Source organism: Thamnophis sirtalis, unplaced genomic scaffold (genome assembly GCF_051295495.1).
Source record: "Thamnophis sirtalis isolate CommonGarterSnake01/CBP01778 unplaced genomic scaffold, rThaSir2_p1.2 scaffold_4, whole genome shotgun sequence".
In the NCBI taxonomy this organism is placed as follows: domain Eukaryota; kingdom Metazoa; phylum Chordata; class Lepidosauria; order Squamata; family Natricidae; genus Thamnophis; species Thamnophis sirtalis.
The window spans coordinates 115,382,220-115,391,178 of NW_028261384.1; positions in this window are offsets into that span (position 1 = coordinate 115,382,220).

Genomic DNA, 8,959 nt, shown 5'->3' on the forward strand with positions numbered 1-8,959 from the left:
CAGCATGCTAGGTCAAGATTATACCAACCATATTAGGCCTTAACATGATGAATATAGAATAGTGTTATAAGGGATATGCCTGAAATTCTGAAGTAACATATCAACTATATTTTAGGTATATTTTAAGATGTACATAAATGTCCATATGAATTTTGGAAAGTCAACTTTTTGAAAAGTGTTCCCTGTTTATGTTGCTGTGGAAACTGAAGCATAATTTTTGAGGGGGAATGCTACAGTATTTCTTACTTGAATACTGGACAAAATAGACAATGTTTTCTAAAAAGATCAGGATCATATCAGTTCCAGACATCTAGATAATAAGTCTAATGTCATTAAAGCCTATGTAAAATACTGTAATGAAATTCAACACCCGCTGGACAATTTCCTTGATAACTGATTGCCATGGTAATTCAACTGAGCTAATGCATTTGTCCAGGGAGGGGGAAAAAACCAAAAAGTACTCAGAAAGTGTCAGTCTAAATTGGGAGCTTAGATTGCACATTCACATAATGGATTGTTAAAAAAAAAAAAAAAAAAGCCAAGCCAGGAACGCTGAAGAACATGAGGGAAGTTGTGGCCGTACCTGGAAATCACAGTCTTTACAGAATTACACAAAAATATTTTCAAGGAAACGTAAAAGGAAAGATAATGGTAAATCTTCTATCAATATTAAATTTAAGAATTAAGATTAACCTTCCTTAAAGGATAGTTCAGTGTTAAATTATAAAAGAAAAAGAAGTCTGGGAAGTGAAATGTCTTGTTTCTAACAACTTACCATAAGCATATCCAGGAAGTAATTGCTAGAAAGTAATTGCAACTTTTGGTAATAAACCTCAGATTTATCTATGCAGTTCAGACTCCTCAAACAGTTTTTTTGGATTAGAACTACCACCAGATCCAGTTTAAATAGTGAATAGCTGTGCCATGGGGATGAAGGGGATTATTGTCTAGCATACCTGGAGAAATGCCAGCTTTAACTGTCACTGAATTATAGACATCGATTTTTAAATTTATATTACATTTATATCCTACCACAGTCAAATATTACTTACAGAGGTTTACTAAACATACAGAAAATAACTAAAACTTCCACAATAGCCCTAATTAAAAGTAGGTAAAATCAATGAAACCATAAAACAAACATAATGAATTAATGTTAATTAATTAATTAATTAACTAAGGAGGATCATTTCCTCCTTAGGCTTGACTTCCATACTGCCACCTCTCGCCGCAGGGATGTGGAACCGATTAGATGGAACCCTCCCCTCACGCGCAGGATGGACCCTGAAAGGTTCCTGATGGAGCTTGGGACTTTTCCTGAATCCTTTGCTCACAGTTCGACCGAAACCCTAGCAGAAGCCTGGGATGGGGCGGCCACTGGGGCCTTGGACTGCATTGTGCCTTTGTGGCCTCTGACCCAGTGCCGATCCCAGGTAGCTCCCTGGTTTACCAAGGAGTTCCAGGAGATGAAACACCAGAAAAGACGCTTAGAAAGTGATTGGAGAGCCAGCCGGTCCGAATCCGACCGAACACTAGTAAGAATTCATATTAAATTCTACTTAGTGGCGATAAAAGTGGCAAAATGGCAACATTTTTCCGCTCTTAGTGCGTCCGCAGATAACTGCCCAGCCACCCTGTTTAGGGTGACCCGTTCTTACTTAATCAAGGAACTGGGAAAGACCCCATGCAGGGTAGGGCTGAGGAATTTGTTCAGTATCTGCAGGATAAAATTGCTCAGATTCGGACAGGCTTGGAATCTGACTGGGTAGATATGGACGACTCGACGGGGATGAATCTTGTGGAAAGTATCTGGGATGAGTTTGACCCTGTGACTCCTGAGGGCATGGACAGGATTATGGGGAGACTTGGTGCTGCCACTTGTGTGCTGGACCCGTGTCCCTCTTGGTTAGTTTCGGCTTCCTGGGAGGTGACACGAGGCTGGCTCCAGGTGATTACCAATGCTTCATTGAGAGAGGGGTTCTTTCCCACTGCCTTGAAGGAGGCAGTGGTGAGGCCCCTCCTTAAGAAGCCTTCCCTGGACCCAGCCTCTTTAACAAACTATCGTCCGGTCTCCAACCTTTGTTTTGTAGCGAAGATTGTTGAGAGCATGGTAGCACGTCAGCTTCCCCAGTACCTGGACGAAGCTGCCTATCTGGATCCATTTCAGTCAGGTTTCAGGCCTGGGTACAGCACAGAGACAGCATTGGTCGCATTGGTTGATGATCTCTGGCGGACCTGGGACAGGGGTTGTTCCTCTGTCCTGCTCCTATCGACCATGGTATCCTACTGCGACAACTCAGGGGGTTGAAAATGGGGGGCACCGTTTTACGGTGGTTCTCCTACCTGTCAGATCAATCACAGTTCGTGTTGACTGGAGGGCAGAGATCGACACCGAGGTGCCTCACTTGTGGGGTGCCCCAGGGGTTGGTTCTCCCACCCCTCCTATTCAACATATACATGAAACCGCTGGGTGAGATCATCTGTGGTTTTGGGGTACGGTATCTTAAATATGCTGATGATACCCAACTTTTCATCGCTACCCCTAACCACCCAAATGATGCCCTCGATGTGATGTTCTGATGCCTGGAGGCTGTACGGATCTGGATGGGACAAACAGGCTCAAGCTCAATCCCTCCCAGACTGAGTGGCGGTGGTCCTCCTGGATATGCGGCTTAGTTTAGAAGAACACCTGACGGCCGTGACCAGGGGAGCCTTTTACCAGGTTCGCCTGGAACGTTAGTTGCACCCCTTCCTGGATCGGGATGCCCTGTGCACAGTCACTCACACCCTTGTCCTTTCTCACCTGGACTACTGTAACACTCTCTACATGGGGCTGCCCTTGAAGAGTACCCAGAGGCTTCAGCTGGTCCAGAATGCTGCTGCGCGGGTTGTCATGGGGGTACCTATGTGCTCCCATGTTACACCCTTTTTAGGCGACATGCGCTGGTTGCCGGTTGTTTTCCGGGTGAGATTCAAAGTGTTAATTATGATCTTTAAAGCGCTCCATGGCTTAGGCCCATGCGAGACCACCTACTGCCACCGGTAGCCTCCCACTGTCCAGTATGATCCCACAGAGTTGGCCTTCTCAAGGTGCCGTTGGCCAGGCAGTGTCGGCTGGCGACCCCCCAGGGGGAGAGCCTTCTCTGTGGGAGCGCCTTCCCTCTGGAATGTGCTGCCCCCGGAGCTTCACATAATTCCCGACCTCCGTTGCTTCCGGCGTGCCCTAAAAAGTTCGCTTTTCCAGCAAGCCGGCCTGGCCTGAATAAAATAAATTATTAATTTTAATTGTTATTTTTAATTTAATTTCTAAATCTTATTGTAAATGTCTATTGGATTTTTTGGATATTCTTTTTAATGTTTCTTTTAACGTTTGTAATATGTGTTTTTATGTTGTACGCCGCCCTGAGTCCTTTGGGAGAAGGGCGGCATATTAAGTCCAATAAATCTAAACCTAAACCTAATGTAGAATCAATGCATTTTACATTATAAACTGTCCCTGTACACATATTTACATTGATAGATATGCAAACTTAAATATAAATAAAAGGATTAAAAAATACCAGGACCAATAATACCAGGGCAAAATACCAGGATTTTTATCCCAGTTTTCTGTTCCTCTTCTCACAATGCAGTGTCTTGTAATCACTAACCATTCTAAATTATCACTATTTATGGGGCTGTTTCAAGGCCCATGTTTATTATTTTAATGTTTCTGAAACTCCTGAAGATGTCAAGAACAATACTGAGGGTGGAGAAGGCAACAGCTTTATTGTTACTGAGAAAATAGTTTCCTCTTCTTTCACAATAGAAGTGTCTTTATATTCTGATACTACTGCTGTTAACATAGGCAGTGCTGTTGGTGTTTCAGTTTTGTCTGGACAATTGCTTATTTTTCTTTCTTAAGGTTTTTTGCAGCTATTTGTATAGCATCAAATTCATTCATTGGATTTCTAAACTTCATACCACATTCCATAAAAGAATCAATCTCTTAATGCCTCATCAATCAAAATAGCTGGAGGCTATAGTAGCATATCTAAATTTCATAAAAGCAATTTCAGTTCTTCCGTCTTGCTTTTCTTAATTATCACGTTCATTGATTGATGATGCAATCAATTGTTAGATCCTAAGAATGGAAATACAAGAGGTGGTAACATTTGTTTGTATGTCTTCACATCCATCACCTATCTGCCTTCAAGAAAGCAAATCATCAACAAACATGAAAACCTATCAATTCACTAACCATCTTGCACCACCATTTCCTCTTCAGAGCATTAGGGTTGTTTTGTTTCCTCCAAAGATTCCTAGAAGATACAACTTGAGCAATGGTGTATCCTTTCCATGAACACTCAAAAGCCAGCTTTGGAATCAATTAAGCAACTATATTAATCTGTAGCATATATAATGTAATAGTTTTTAAAAGCTTTCGCAGCAGTTTAGCCTGAAGGAGTGAAGTGATATTTGGAGGGGTGGGTGGGAATTACTTGGGATGTGCAAAATAGTATGGCCATTATTGGGGACCTCGAAAGCTATGTTTTTTTTTTTAAAAAAATGCTTTGCTTCATTAGCAAAACAACGCTTAACTAGTTATGCATGCTTGCCTATTTCCCTTCCAGCAAAGGGAGAGAAGTCTTATTCCCGTCCTTAAAAGTACCTGAAGCTAAGAGTGCAATATAAAGGAATGGGCTGCACCATGAAAACTCATGTAGCATTGCCTCACAGCTGTCTTGGCAGCTTTCCCCTCTTTCCCCCTCCTTGCAGTTTCTGTCATGTGCTTCTAGAAAGGGCAACTTTCGGAAAGGATGTTTAAAAGACCAGACCCCAATAATTAATTATTTATTTCACTTTTTTTCGTTTGGCAGGAAACTTGGATGCTGCTTCAAACTCTACTAAAGCCATCTCTTCTGCCAATTTTATGTCATGAAAATTATAGCATTTCTGAACACTTTCAATCCTGCCTTTGGTGGACATAAACATCCTAGCTTGACCCCTTTATGTAGTGGCCACAAAAATGTTGGTACATTGTAGTTTCTTTACTTTATTCATGATTATATTCACACTCATTGTCATTTTCTTCTGGTTCTGTTCTTCCACTGAAAGGCTGAGACCTATTTTCTCGGTTCCACCACAAAACCGCGGTCGACTAAAGCGCGCTCGACGAAACCGCGTACCTGACGTCATCACAGCGCGACGAAAAAAGCACGCTGTGAGCAGTAAAGCTAAAATTAACGCGTAAACCTAAACCTAACCCCCCCAAACCTAACCCTAAACCTAACCCTAACCCTAACCCTTAACCTAACCCTAAACCTAACCCTTAACCTAACGCTAAACCTAACGCTAACCCTTAACCTAACCCTAACCCTAACCCTAACGCTTAATGTAACCCTAAACCTAATCCTAACCCTAACCCTTAACCTAACCCTAACCCTAACCTTTACGTGAATCGGCTTGCTTTAAAAGTGCTTTTTAAAGCGCCCTTTTTTCTCTGCGGTCATTGTTGTCGCGCTGCTGATGACGTCAGCGATGCGCTTTAATCGGGCGCGCTTTAGTGGAACGCAGTTTTGACGTGCCACGATTTTCTCTTGCTTATGTTTGGATCATATCTTGCATAAAAGACCTTAAGAACCATTGCTGCTCTATTTTTTAAAGATTTTTTTTTTACAGCTCCTCATTTTTTCATTATACCGATAGTGGATTCCGAATCATCAACTAACAGTAATATTTATTTCTTCATGCAACTTATTCAACTCTCCCCCCCCCCTTCCAATATTCTACAATTCGTTTTAGGAATATGCAAGACAAATTGATTTACAGAACCTCCGCCCCCCCCCCCCCCCGATAATCAGATTTGTGTATGTGGGGGATTACTGTACTGAGATAGCTACATCTGCATTCATGCTTTCTTGTTAATCAAAGTCATGTCATATACTGTATCCGTTTTGGGCAATGCTACCTGGCCAACTGTAAAAGTCTAATATGGCAACAATAGGGCAGAAATGACACAGATAAGTTTTCATTATGCTAATCATGTTAATCCATGATTTGTTTTAACAGTAATTTGTTGATTGAGTCACAAAGGCTGGATTCACTTAACATGCTAAGCTAAAACCAATCTCTTGTTAAACTGTAAAAGACAGATGTGGAGCATATTAATGAAATAATTTATTTTATATTTTCCTGCAATCTGCATGGACTCCAAATAATTTATATAGTATAACAATTAAAGATGAAAACACAAACCAAAAACTACATTATACCAATATAATAGATGAGATGGCACCCTCCCCAATCTTCCTCAAAACTCTACATGGAAAAACTCTGTACTAGTTGCCAAAAGGCTGTTAGATTGAGCACTAATCTTATTCAAGCAGGATACGGTTTTATAATATAATAATAAGGATGTAATTTTAAAAGTCTATCGTTGCAACCCTTTTAATGACTTGGTAATGGGGAACCACTAGCAGATTTTAGGCTTTATAGATTAAAAAAAACCTTTATGAGTGAATTGATGGGAACATCAATAAAGCAACCACTGCTGCTTTCTTAGACTTTTAAAATATTCCAAATGGTTGTTCATACTAATTACTTATTTATACAGAGTAGAAAAATATATTTCTTACTAGTTGGTTAACTTGACGACCACTGTATTAGCAACCATTAACAAAAGCCCCTATAAAACAGCAAAAACTGTTTTACCCTTGAGAATAAATCTTAATTTAATAGGCTTTTACCCAAATGAATATGTTACAATGAGGCAGCACTAGTCTTCCAGAATATCAATCCATGAAAGTTTTGGGAGAGAGGACAGAGGTTTTAAAAAGCTGATCCTGGTTTGAAAGAGAATTGTGAAAGAACAAAACAAATATGGTAGATGTGATGCCACACATAATCTTTATTTTGAGAGAGACTGTCTTGGAAATACAGTAATAGAATTTGATGTCTTTATACCAGGAGAACTCAAAATACATTACTTTCAGGATAATGCCTGCCTGATTCAGTTTCCTGTGGCAAACTTGTCAAAGATACGTCCTACTAGAATGACAAAATTAGAGGCAAATTTTGGACAGAAGCAGGGGAAGATATTTATATATCCTGTATCTATTTAATCCATGTCCCTTTTACAGGAAGAAGAAAAAATGTTAAAATGAAAGACCTTCTTCATATCAAGAACAGTCCTACTCTATAACCGAGCATGCGGATCATCAACCAATTGCAACTTTTCAAAGCTAATATGCTGTATAAATTCCAAAGTAACTTCTGCTGAGATTCAAATTAGTTGAGATCATCTGCATGATTTGTATTATCATGGCTTATTGACCAAATAATAATTTGATTATGTTCATATAATATATTAATATTTATGTATAGGTAGTCCTCAACGTATGGCCACAATTGAGCCCAAAATTGTTGATGCTAAGTGAATTTTGCCCCATTTTATGACCTTTTGTTCCACAGTTGTTAAGTGAATTACTGCTATTATTAAGTTAGTATCATAGCATGATTATTAAATGAATCTGGCTTCCCCATTGACTTTGCTTGTCAGGACACGAAAAGTGAACAAATGACCCTAGGAGACTGCAACCAACATAAATATGAGTCAGTTACTAAGCATCCGATTTTTGATCATGTAGCTATGTGGATACTGCAATGCTCATAAGTGTGAAAAACGCTCATGTCACTTTTTTCAGTGCTTTTGTAACTTTGAATGATCACTAAGACAACAGTTACCCGTATTTAGCTATTATATTTATGCCTGCATTTATTTTGTGTAACTCTAGGCTGCATATATATTTCCTTTTCCTATTTTCCCCACAACAAAAATTATCTAAGATGAGCTGCACTGGCAGAGTGACTGACCCAAATTCATCCAGCTGGCTTTCTACATTTTAACCACTATCTTAAAACTGGCTCTCTAAACAAGTGAAGTAATCTGCTTTTAGGCCAAATAAAGGAGTCATAGTTTCACTTCTAATGCAGTGTGAATCTGGTCAATATGTGGGTCCAGTATTTTATCTCTCTGGTATTGTTTCATAAATACTTGAAACATATGAAGAGGAACTTGGGAAAGCAGGAGACACAGTCATACAAAATGCATCAAATGATCTATCCCAGGACACTCGGGAGGCTAATGCAGAAAACAAACAATAATACCTAGAAACCTGGGTGTTTTTGATTGAGTATCAAATCCCCAACTCTGCTCTAATAGAAGATCCAGAATAGAGGACAGTATCTCTTTCAGCAATAGATAATAACTATGATTCTCCCCCAGGTCTCCTATTGTTTTCTGTATAAATACTAACTCTGAGCCAATTTCTACAAAAGAGGCTCCAATTCACAAACATATAGCAATAGCAGTTAGACTTATATACCGCTTCATAGGGCTTTCAGCCCTCTCTAAGCGGTTTACAGAGTCAGCATATTGCCCCCAACAACAATCCGGGTCCTCATTTTACTCACCTCAGAAGGATGGAAGGCTGAGTCAACCCTGAGCCGGTGAGATTTGAACAGCCGAACTGCAGAACTGCAGTCAGCTGAAGTAGCCTGCAGTGCTGCATTTAACCACTGCGCCACCTCGGCTCTAAATTCCCTGTAGACAAAGACTGTTACCATTCTTGGCCAAGTGCTCATGAACATTTTTGCTTAGCAGAACATAATTAGAGAAATGAGAGAAATTGTTATGGAGGGCAGTATCATTTAGTGCAGTATTTCTCAACTTTGTTTGGATTTCTAGTCCCAGAATTCCCCAACCAGCACGGGAACTCCAATCCTGGGAGTTGAAGTCCACATCTCTTAAAGTTGCCAAGGCCTGATTTATTCTCAACTTTGCAAATACAGGTGCTATGTACCTTGTATTTTTCCTTAGTTTATTTCATCTTTGTTTTTCACAGATTATTTTTCTACAGATAGAGAGTGAATTCCTCATGCCATTTCCCAAACTCATATTTTCAATAAAGTGTAATGC